The sequence below is a fragment of the Pinus tabuliformis genome, chromosome 5_1 (assembly GCF_031772625.1).
Source record: "Pinus tabuliformis cultivar Carrire ecotype Pingquan chromosome 5_1, CPIR1, whole genome shotgun sequence".
NCBI classification, from domain to species: domain Eukaryota; kingdom Viridiplantae; phylum Streptophyta; class Pinopsida; order Pinales; family Pinaceae; genus Pinus; species Pinus tabuliformis.
Window position 1 is genome coordinate 387,806,673 of NC_142305.1, and position 12,642 is coordinate 387,819,314.

The window sequence follows — 12,642 nt, forward strand, 5'->3', positions numbered from 1 at the left end:
TGGTTGGCTTTCAGTTCATTTTTGCAAAGTAGATCAATTTCCCTTGAGATAGCCTTCGTCCATCATTTAGAAATCTTCTTCTGAGAGCATATATAAGTTGGCTTGAGCCCTAGCGGACTTGTGCCAGCTAACCAAGTGACAGCTGCGACAAGAGCTAGTACTTGTGCATACAGCACCGTCGCTTCCAAGTTTGTACGAACTACCGGGTTGATAAAATTAGAGATAGGGAGCCCCAAGAGTTGTAGCATTATTGCTACAATACTGGAGCCCACCATCTTTTTGGCGTCGTTGTTGGGGAAGCGTCAGAGTATTAATAATCGTTGCTTTTCTTCTATTTTCTTACTCTTGCCTTCTGCTAAGTAGTTTATTTCATTTCCATTCTGCAAAAGTAGCATAGACATTTCCTGCTTTCATAGATTAGCATTTCCTGCTTTCATAGATTAGCATTTCCTGCTTTCATAGATCAGCCTTTCATTTCTGCAAGCGTAGACTAGTGTTTCATTTCTGCAATTTCATTTGAGCAGAGTAGATTAGTTCTTTCCTGCTTTCAGTTTAATTCTGCATCTTTATAGTTAGTTGTAGATCAATCTGTTTCAGTTTTGCAGGTACAAAAGAAAAAGCAAAAATAATAAAAAAGAAAGTCTTTTCCCTTTCATGCCTCGTAGGAACCGAGATAGATCAGGCAAATTCCTACCAAACACCCCCACCACATCACTGAGTCACCCTTCTCTCCTCTTTGGTGACAGTGACCCAGAAGAACCTATAGGTGAACATCCAGAGATATACAAAGATCCTATAGTAGAAGAAGAGTTAGAGACCACTCCATCTGAAGCTATGGCTGACAATAGAAGAGAAGATGAGAGAATAGAAGGTGCCTTCCCCATCCGAGAGACCAATGGAGAAATGAAAATGAAGAACATTAGCCCCTCCGCCTTACCTCACTTCCATGGACTGACTACTGAAGATCCTGATACCTTCCTGTTTGAGTTTGCTGTCCTCTGTAGAACCTATGACTATACTGAAGATGAGCAAAAGCTGAAACTCTTCCCTTCAACTCTTAAGGATGCAGCATTACGCTGGTTCATGGGCTTACCTGGGAATAGTATCACCACTTGGGCTCAGATGCAGCAGGCTTTCAATACCAAGTACAGGGATTATTGTAGGTCTAAGGAAACCAAGGGAGAAATCTTTCGGATGACCATGGGAAATGATGAGTCCTTAGAGGATTATGAGGAGAGGTTCCAACTAAGCTATAAGCGGGCCATGTGCACACTTGACCTTGAATCCCTCAAGTTGGTCCTGCTCCGAGGAGTCCCTGAAGACCTCTTAGATACCCTTCACATGTTAGCTGGGGGGGACATTTACCAACTGCCTTATGAGGACATCAAGACTGTGTTTAGAAACCACTCCAGGGCAGCTAGGAAACGAGGTAGGGGAAACCTCCTCTCAACTAGTGTTCCTTTCTCCAAACATGAGCTTGCAAATCAATTAGAAGATCTCAAGAGTGAGGTGAGACAGACCATTGCCATGCAACTGGACACATTCAGAATCCAGCAGAAGAAAGAAGAAGCTGAGAGAGCCTTGGCTGTCTTCTGCCCTAGGTGCACAAGGAGACACCCTAAGAACGAATGCCCATTGCATTCGGTTGAAGTATGTTTCGTTTGTGAGGAGGACCATCCCACAAATCAGTGTCCAACCTTACCTGGGTTTAAAGCCATGTACCAAGGGACAGAAGCTCCCACTGAACCTCTTTATTACCTCAACCAAAGGAGGCCACAAGGATCTAGACCCTATCAGCAGGGGATGCAAGGGGCACCTCAAGCTTATTACAGCCCCAACCAATCGACTCCTATGCCTTCCTGGGGTCCCCCTGCTCATCCTTCATGTTCCATGCCTCCTCCATGGTCTTATCCACCTCAGTACCCCACTCAACCTACTTCTCATTCGTATCATTCACATGCCCAGCCACAGCCTCAATGGAATGCACCTCAGTCGGGGTGGAGGCCCCAATACAACACTCCTCCTGCCATCTTGCCTCCACCACCAGTTCAACCTCAGCCATTACCTCCTGCTCCTCCAAGGCAACCTCAAATGCCTGCTCAACCGAACCCGAACCCCAACAATAGACAGGCCCAGCAGGTATACACTGGGGAAACCTCATGCCCCACCTATGCTGTGGAGATCCAGGAGATCAATCTTCGATCTGGAAAGACTCTACCAGATCGCCAACCTCCTCCCCCAGAGGATGAGGAAGATAAACAGGAAAGTGAACCAAAGGCTATTCCACCCTTTCCTGAGAGACTAACAGCCACCACACAACCCAACCCAGAGGAGGATGAGCTTCTGGGTGAGCTCAAGCAGTTGTGTGTAAAAATACCACTTCTCCAAGCCATCAAGGATGTGCCAATATACAACAAATTGGTTAAGGAAAAGTGCTTCAAACACCCAGGCAGGCGGAAGAAAGATGCTTCAACCATTAATGTCATATGACAACTGTCTGACCTGATGCTAGGACAAGTCATCTGCCCAAAGTACCTAGATCCTGGAAGTCCTGTAGTAGATGTCCACATCAATGGCACCATCATACCTCACACCTTGATTGATCTGGGAGCTGCCATTAATGTGATGACCAGGGATACCATGCTCAAACTCAATCTTCAGGGTTCCTTGAGGAAGACCTCGACAGTACTGCAATTAGCAGATCGCTCCACCGTGACTCCCGAAGGGATTGTGGAGGATGTCTCGGTCTCTATTGACTCTTGGGAATACCCTGCAGACTTCCTGGTTCTACAACCAAAGGCAAAGCTTACTGGATATCCTCTCATTTTGGGAAGGCCTTGGTTAGCTACTGCAGATGCTTACATAAGTTGTCGTGCAGGAAACATGACCATCAAAAATGGTCCCATGTCCAAGCAGCTAGTCCTATACCCTCCTGCCCAACCCTCCTTAGAGCATGACTTACCACTCTGGTTGGAAGAAGGAGAGGAAGACGAGGTTTACTCAGCACCTCTGTGCACCTTAGATACCACTAGAAGAGACCCCCCAACCGAGGATGACTTGATCGAGACCTTGATCCAGAATCCACCTTCCAGTGCACTACCCTTAGAGAAATTGGTGGAGGATGCCCAAGCTAGCACCTTAGTGGATCTTTGTACAACCAACCCTGTTACTCCCAGAGTCAAGAATGTGGAGTTCGGCCCTGAGAAAGCATTGAAGATCAGCTCCTCCCTATCTCCTTCCCAGGAAAAGGAGCTGTGTAGTCTATTGGCCAACCACCTAGATGCTTTTGCTTGGAGCTATAAGGAAATGAAAGGAGTCCATCCTTCGGTCTGTACCCATCATATATACATCAAAGAGGATTGTAAACCGGTTCGGCAACCCCAGAGGAGAATGAATCCAGCTCTTAAGGACATTGTCAAAGAAGAATTGCAAAAACTGTTGGATGCAGGATTCATCTACCCCATCTCAGATAGTGAATGGGTGTCCCCTCTGGTGTTGGTTCCCAAGAAAAATGGGAAATGGAGAATCTGTGTGGACTACCGAGAACTGAACAAAGCTACCAAGAAAGACCATTTTCCTCTACCTTTCATAGATCAAGTGTTGGATGGACTGGCAGGAAAGAAGTTCTTCTCTTTCCTGGATGGGTTTAGCGGGTACAACCAAATCCAAATCAGCCCGGAAGACCAAGATAAAACCACCTTCACTTGTCCTTGGGGTACCTTTGCTTACCGAGTTCTTTCCTTTGGGCTATGCAATGCTCCTGCTACCTTCCAGAGAGCTGTCTTGAGCATCTTCTCGGAGCTGGTCCATGATGCAGTGGAAATCTATATGGATGACTTTACTCCTTATGGGGCCAACTTCCAGGAAGCATTGTCCAATCTGGGAAAAGTCCTAACCAAATGCATCGAGATGAACTTGTCCCTTAGTCCTGAAAAATGTGAATTCCTAATGACTGAAGGGACCGTGCTAGGCCATGCCATTTCTTGCCAAGGGTTGCAGGTGGATCCTAACAAAATTGCTCTCATCAAGAGGGTTCCACCTCCTCAAAAGGTAAGGGATGTCCGGAGTTTCTTGGGATTAGTAGGATATTACCGGAGATTCATTAAAGATTTCAGCAAGCTAGCCTCGCCATTGTTTGGCCTGTTGGCAAAAGATGTGGAGTTTAAATGGACTGACGATTGTCAGAGAGATTTAAATGAATTGAAGGACAAGTTGGTGTCAGCCCCAATCCTGAGAGGTCCAAACTGGGCCCTACCTTTCCACATCCACACTGATGCCTCGAACAAAGCCATAGGTGCAGCTTTAGGACAGGTTGAGCAAAAACTTCCATATGCCATTTACTTTGTTAGCAAAAACTTGTCCAAAGCTGAGCTGAATTACACTCTAACCGAGAAAGAATTCTTGGCTGTGGTCCATGCACTGAACAAGTTCCGACATTATATTACTAGTTACCAGACCTTTGTACATACAGACCATGCTGCAATTAGATATTTAATGAATAAACCAGATGTGAATGCTCGTATTATTAGATGGTTACTTTTATTGCAGCAGTTTGATTTGACCATTGTAGACAAACCAGGTAGAGAAAATGTTGTTGCTGACTTTTTATCTAGATTGGATTTGTCTGCAGATGAGGATGGAACAGTGGATGACCAGATGCCCGATGAACATCTGTTCGCTATTTCAGTACTCTCTCCATGGTTTGCTGATATAGCAAACTACCTTGTTTCATCACAGTTCCCTCCGCACCTATCTTCCAGAGAGAAGAGCAGAATCATCAGAAAAAGTGCCTCATTTACTTGGATCGGGGGCAATCTGTTCAAGCTTGGCCCCGATCAGATCTTAAGGCGTTGTGTAAGGGAGGAGGAAGTCTTTGATATCCTCCTCACTTTTCATGATGGGCCTTGTGGAGGACATTTTGCAGCAAAGAGAACTGCCTTCAAAATCCTGCAGGCAGGCTACTATTGGCCCACACTTCATCAAGATGTCAGAAGATATGTCAGCCAGTGTGACCAATGCCAAAGAATGGGGAAACCAACCCAAAGGGATGAGATGCCTCCCCAACCTCAAGTGACTCTTGAGCCATTTGAGAAGTGGGGCATGGACTTTGTGGGCCCAATCAACCCTTCTTCGAGGCAAAGGTCTTACATCATTGTGTGTACTGACTATTTGACAAAGTGGGCAGAGACTAAAGCAATCAAAGCAGCAACAGAAGAAAAGGTGGCCGAGTTCCTAAGAGAAAACATCTTCTATAAGTTTGGCTATCCAAGAGAGCTGGTCATCGATCAAGGGAGTCAGTTCACATCCAACCTGGTTGAAGATCTACTAGCACATCACAAGATCAAGCATAGGACTTCCACCCCCTATCACCCTCAAGCAAATGGGCAGGTGGAAGTCACCAATAGAGCATTAGAAGAGATCTTGACTAAGGTGGTGAGCAGCAGCAGAAAGGACTGGGCAGATCGCCTGGTTGAAGCCACATGGGCTTACAACACCACTTGGAAGACCACCACCGGCTTCACACCTTATGAGCTGGTCTATGGGAAGAAAGCTTTGCTGTCCATTGAGTTTGAATACAACACTTTGAGGATGGCAGCTCAGCTGGACCTAGATCTCAGCCATGCACAACAAGAAAGGCTATTGCAGCTGAACGGCCTGGATGAGCACCGAATGCAGGCCCTCCTTCACTCAGAAGTGGTTCAACTTCAGAGAAAGGTGTGGCATGACCAACATCTCCATGACAAGCAATTTCAGCCAGGAGATTGGGCTTTGTTGTATGACTCCAGATACAAGGATTTCAAGGGGAAGATGAGAACCAGATGGCTAGGGCCATATTCAGTGGAAAAATGTCATGACAATGGATCTGTGCTTATTAGGATCATTGATGAGGAAGCCATCCCCATGCTTGTCAATGGGCATCGATTGAAGATCTACAGGAAGCCTCCCTCAAGACAAGAGTTCATCAAAACTATGGAGAAGGCAGTGTTGGTCATAGAGAAGGGTTCTGCCTCTGCTTTGGGCATACCCTGAAGAATCTTAAAAAAAAAAAAAAAAAAAAAAAAAAAGAGAAAAATAATAATAAAGATCCTTGGGTGAAAACCTTTCTGAGGCGCCCAAGGCAGGTGGTAGGGGTGAAAACCTCACTGAGGCGCCCCTATTGTCTTTTCAAAAAAAAAAAAAAAGGTTGGAAAAAGATCCTTGAGTGAAAACCTCTTTGAGGCGCTCAAGGCAGATGGCAAGGGTGAAAACCTCAATGAGGCGCCCCTGTTATCTTTCAAAAAAAAAAAAAAAAAAAAAAACAAAAGAAAAACAAGGTCAGCAGATTCATCATGTAAAATTGCATGCAGGTGTTCTATGGAGGAGAGGAAGCCTCTCAACTCAAAGCCAAGGGTCCTCATCATGCAGCAAGGACACCTCACCAGCACCTCCTCCAAGAATCCTCATTTTCTCCAAGGTATGTGCAATTTTATTCCAGCTTGAGTCTTCTACAGGAAGATGCAGATTTTCTACAGGAAAATGCAGAGTTTCTACAGGAAGACGCAGCTTTTCTACAGGAAGATGCAGATCTTCTACAGGAAGGTGCAGACTCTCTACAGGAACGCATCCTTTCTACAGGAAACGCTGTATTTCTACAGGAAGCTTCCTGTAGAAGCTCAGAACGGGCCAGAACTCACTTCATGAAGCGATCTAACGACTAAGGATTGGTTTGGACGCATGCATGCCATGGTTGTCAACCATGCACATTGCTGTTATCTTGCTCCACCGTCCTTGTCGACACGCAACCAAGTACCTGCACCAGCAAAGCAGATCGATGAGTCTCGAGAAAAAACAACTTGTAAATGGAAAAAGCGCTAGAGATCTCACACCATATTCATCATAGTCAGGCCGAGGCCCCGAGAGCATGATCGTGAGGCCATCCATCGTCGTGCAGCATGCACCCAAGGAGGAAGAACTGTTCCAAGACATCCCGCGGGAGTCCTGTAACAGTTAAACCTGCTAGAGTGGATACCATTCACCGCGCAGGCCATCTGAAGGGAAACGTGGGCGCATGCAACTGAAGCATCCCATCCATCGACGGCAGCTCATGAACATGGACCTCCGGGCCTGTGTAAGTCCGCCAGCAGCAGGTAAATCAACTCATCATCGTCCAAAGAGCCGAGACATCGTGTACAGCCACGCAGGTAAGTGTCTCGACCCTTCCTTCCATCAGACTGCATGAATGTTACTTTGATTGATTTCTTAGGTGTAAAGGTGAATTGGTTGAGCGACTGTGTGGCCATTTGGCCGGCCACGTCGGCCAGTTAATGGTCTAGTTGGATGTGTGGGTGGCGGCCATGACAAAGAGAATGGGCAGCATGCACGTGAGAGAAATCCCGTCGAGGAAACGAGTTCAACAGGAGAGGCGGCGGCAGATCCGCGGGAATTGATGCGGCAGCAAGTGAACGCACAGTTGAATGATGGGGTGACGTCACCCAACGGTCCGGCGGGGACAGCTCACCCCCCGCGCCACGGATTCCGCCGAATTTGAAATCTAATCGGCTCGATCGCATTCATGCATTTATCACCCACCGGTTTGAACTCGAGTGGCTATCCTGCTCCTTCTGCAGTGTGATACGCTGAGCTTTTGGGCTATCAGAGCGATTGAGAAGCACGCTCAAGGTGCAGACCGACTGCAGTCTCTCCCGAAATCCGCGCACTGCATTCTACAGGATCGCTGTCATTCTACAGGAACGCTGCATTCTACAGGAACACTGTCATCCTATAGGAACGCAGTCTTCTACAGGGAAGCGGGTGCCTCACGTAAAAAGGTGTCCAATTAAAGAGGTAACCCTAAACTCTTCATGCAACTGGTTATTAAAGGTGGCAAGATTGTCGTCCACAGTCCGGTCATAGAAAAAATGGTGAAATTGTTGTCTGCTGTGCCTATACTGTCATTCTACAGGATGTCGAGTAATTAAATTGTGTAAAAGTCCTCAGGGATAAGTTTGTGGGTTATGTGCATGATATCCTATGCTCTGTCTCAGTAAACCAAAACCTCTTCCACAATCACCACCTCTAGTTAACAAAACTGTGTTATCATGCCGGGTGGGTTTATTAGACGAGAACCCACTGATTCAGCCAAATTAAGGGAAAACCAGGGGGTGGTAGAGCTCTTCACACGAGCACAATGGATATCTTTTTGTGATAAGCTGCAGGGTTACGATGATGAAGTGGCCGAAGAATTTTTGCAGGCTCTGAAGCCGAAATCCAAGACACTGGCCACAGTGAATTTCAGGGGCCTAAGCCTCAAGCTCACCCCGCAATATATCAGTCGAATCACTGAAATTCCAATGGGTCTGTCGTGGGATAAGGAAGAACGGAAGTTGAGCCAGCAGGCCAAGAAATAATTCTTTCCACCTGAGGAGTAATTCTCGGAGGACAAAAATGGGGTGCGAAGAACGAGTCTGTTGCCACCATGGAATGAAGTCAGTTTGCAAATCATGAAATATATAACTTGTGAAGGCCGTTTTAGCATCGTGTATGCATACCACTTTCGGTTGCTCACTGAATTAAGGCACCGGATTGATCTTCCTGTAGAACAAAAACTGAGCATCCCTTATTTCCTATTGCAGTCTCTAATGGAGTGTGCCACAAAGCTAAAAGAGGGCATACCAGATCAGATAGCCCACCATGGGTTGATCAAACTTCTTGTGGAGGATGCGCTGCATTCATATAAGGTTCCCCTCTCATGGGAATCCTTCCGGAATTTGACAAGAGATGGAGACATTAAAATGTTGATCGAAGAAACGGGTTCTTCCAGCAGTGAGGAACAAGAAGCAGTGGCCGAGGAAAAGAGAGAAAAAGGCCAGAAGACCCCGACCACAATGCAAAAGAAAGAACAAAAGAAGAAGCATGAGGAAAAGGATGACAAAGAAAAAGGTGGCACACCTATCTTGTCAGCAAGAGAAAAGAGGCTGAAGAGCAGAATGGATAAAGCTGAGGTGGTCCACGTCAGCCCAAGTACCTCATCAGCACCTGCAACCAAAGCAAAAAGCAAAACTCAGGCAGCTAAGCAAGCAAAGGTGGAGACACCTGTGTCTATAGGAAAGCAGAAACAGGCTTCTACAGGAAGCCCGAAAACAGAAACAAAGGCTTCTACAGGAAGCCCGAAATTGGAAAAAGGGGCTTCTACAGGAAGCCCGAAAATCATTGAGAAACAGGCTTCTACAGGAAGCCCGAAGACAGAGAAAGGGTCTTCTACAGGAAGCCCGAAAATTACCAAAACGGGGGCTTCTACAGGAAGCCACGAAAAGGTGAAACCCAAAGAGAAGAAGGTGGATATTCTGGCACGGGAGGCAGCAGCTGTATTAGCTAGCCTCAACACGCCACCTAAGCCAAAAGAAAAGAGGAAGAGGGAGACCCCTCTATACTTTAAATCTCGAAGAAGTGTTAGGATAAAGACGGGCAAGCCACAGCCTCAGTCTAGCAGCCCGATTGCCATCGAAGATACACCTGCTTCTCCCAAGGAAAAGTCACCCTCCAGGATCACAGTCACCTACGAGAAGGGGATTCCAAAGAAAAATACGTGGCAAGAAAGGTTAGACCTGTTGACTGAAAAAACTCGGCTACAGGAAGCTGAAAATGTTCTACAGGACACTCTGGCCCGGCTACAGGAAACGGAAAAGAGGGAAGGAGAAGGACCCTCATCACCACCAAGGGAGGGTGAGGTAGAACCGCCTGAAGAGATAGAAAGAGAACATATACCAGAACCTAGCCCTTCGCCTAATCTGAGTTCATACTACACCTTTTTAGAGGCGGGCAAAATCATACCGCAGAAATTTACTGTGCCTCTATTTTTTGCACTAGAGGAAGAAAGAGTCCGTTCCCACACATGGATGCAGATTGCCAAATCAAAGGGTGTGGCGGACATAGGCCCTTTACAAGAGCAACTCAAGGAGGTCAGGAGTGAATTCACCATGGCTAAACATGTGGCTAATTGCCAACATGTGCTTCTACAGGAAGAAAATCAGAAGCTGAGATTGCAGCTACAGGAACTAAGGGCAGGGGCAGGAACATCCTCCAAAGACATCACAAAAGAACAACAAAGCAAAAAGGAGCTGACCACCGGTCTTGAAGAGCCAATGAAACTTCTACAGGAAGCAGAACAACAAACAAAAATTGAAGTGCAAGCCCTAAAAGAAGAGCTGCAACAAAAGGAAGCACAATTGGCCTGCATGGCCAGTTAGGCCATGGAGGCAATTTAGTGCAGACCACCTGCAAAATCCTATGGATTGTTCTTAAAAGATCAATGGCTGCAGTTCCAAATAAACACCCTAGCACAAAGAGGTATTTCACATATCCAAAACCCACAACAATTTTCTGAATTGTGCAGTACTAGTTCGTCAGAAGATAAAGCCAAATTAGCAGAGTTTTACCTCCACAATTTGGCTTTGCCTAATGAAGTCTCCTGGGATCCCAATATTGCCTTGGGTGATATGCAATTGATGGTGTTCGCCTCATGGTTAAACCATGAGGATCAAAGAGCAGTTGAAGCAAAATCGGTCATGAACCGAGAAGTGAGCGAGCCACTGTTCATTCGACCAGAACTAGAGGACCCGGTGGCACTCATCTCAGCCCACCAACAGTTGGCTACGGATCCCACAGCTTCCTTGAGATTTATGGACCAACAGGCCCAAGCCATAGCTCACTTTGAAGACATGGAAGGGTTGTTAGGAGAAAGTGCTGCCCAAGCATGTGCACGTAGATGGAATACCTTGGCACACAGCTTGAAAATCCGAGAGTACCATACCCCCATTCGGATGAGGGAAGCTTTGGCAAGGGTTGACCTTTACAAGAAATCCATGCAAAGCCTCCAGGCCAGCTGGATTGGCCTTAAACTCAGCCCACCACTACTGCTAGGATTGACTGAAGGCAATACATAGGAGGATGATAGTCAACAATGGGAAGAGGTGAACAGGAAAGCAGGTTTTCATATCCACAGAGAGGACACTACCACAGAGCCTTGGGATGCAAGGGAAGCAGTGAAAGCAATGAAGGATGAAGATTTGGACTAAGTTGCTCAAGGATGAGAAAATAGTTTAGCTGGGGGGTGATGATGAGCCCCAATTTTTGGTACAATTTGGGCTCATATTGGCCTACTTACCTTGTTCAACCATTCATCTTTTACCACTTATGCATTCATTTCTTAGTATATTCGTGTTGTTTGTAGGAAGAAGGGCAGGCATTATATCTATGTGACTAATACATGATGATTTCAGGTTCTTGGCATTAAAGAGAGCAAAATACCACGCAAAAGGAGACAAGGAGACAGAAAAGGTGGCATTGCATGTTTATAGGGAGGTTGTCTACAGCTTTAAATGACTTCCCTCGTGCTTTTCACCTTAACTCCGAGCTCTAACAGCTCTCCCCACTGAGCTCAAAGGCAGCCAACACGTTCTACAGGATCAGCAGTTTTACAACAGTTTGACTTTCAGTTGGACAGCCAAGCTCCACGAATGAAGGTAGCCAGCTTGATCCTCATTTTGTATAAATATGGAGGCCGTAGCCTTTGTTATAAGCTTTTTGACTTTTGGAATTACTATTGTAATCTCTGAGCACGAGTTACAGCTCGGTTTTTGTTGTTTTGTAAGCCAGTTTTGGCATGACATTAGACTTTTGATTATGAATAAAGGCAAGCAGATTTGGATCTAATTCTGAGTTTTTAAGGGAGCTATAGCTCTCAGGTTAGGGCCCAACCTGAGAGCAATAGACCTCCTCTGTTTTGTAGTGTTATTTGCCTTTCGTTCCAGCACTTTGTTTCTTTACTTTGACATGCAATTCGAATTTACAGTCTGCTGATTTAGTTTTTGTGTGATTGAGTAGGATTAGCTTATGGTTACTTTGCTTTCAGCTGTTTAGATTTGGATAGGAGGTTTGTAATACACAGGAGCTCCAAGAAAAAGGTTGTTAGAGATCACTGCCATCTCTGTTTAGGGATTGGGGTGCAGTCCATATCAACCACCAAAAAGAAACGCAGTCTTTTACTTCCATGCAAGCTGCAACATAGTCATTTTCGTTGAAGATCCATCCATGCACTTTTGATATTGAACCATACTTCTACATTTTTCATTCAATGCACGATTTCTTTTCTCGGTTTTACATTGCTGTTCATAGGTTTAATGGCACATGTATCATAAGTTAATGAATTCTCATTTTTGGTGCAAGACATAAGTCATTTGTTTCATTTACACTGCTCCATATCATTCCACTTCCTTCTTCTTCTTCTTGACCCCTCCTCAAGCCACCTACTCGGCCTCTGTCCAGCTCGTTTACCCTCCAACTCATCCATTGCCACGTAGCTTCATCTTTTTGACCTTTCGTTGCTGCCATCCTTCTATCCACCAACCAACTTCGTGCACTCATTCTCTGTCCTATTTCTCTGCCCCTGAGTCATCACAAGTTCCATATCCACCTCACCTATCCACCCAAACCATTCCATCCCTTCACCATCACCCAAAACTTCCACTTTCAGCACATCCTGTAGAAGTTAGCAGACTTCCTGTAGAATTCCTTAGTTTCCTGTAGGATCCCCTGCAGACATCCTGTAGAAGCCTGCAAACTTGGTTGCCGAGCATCCAAATGTTGTAGACCTCTGTGGACTAA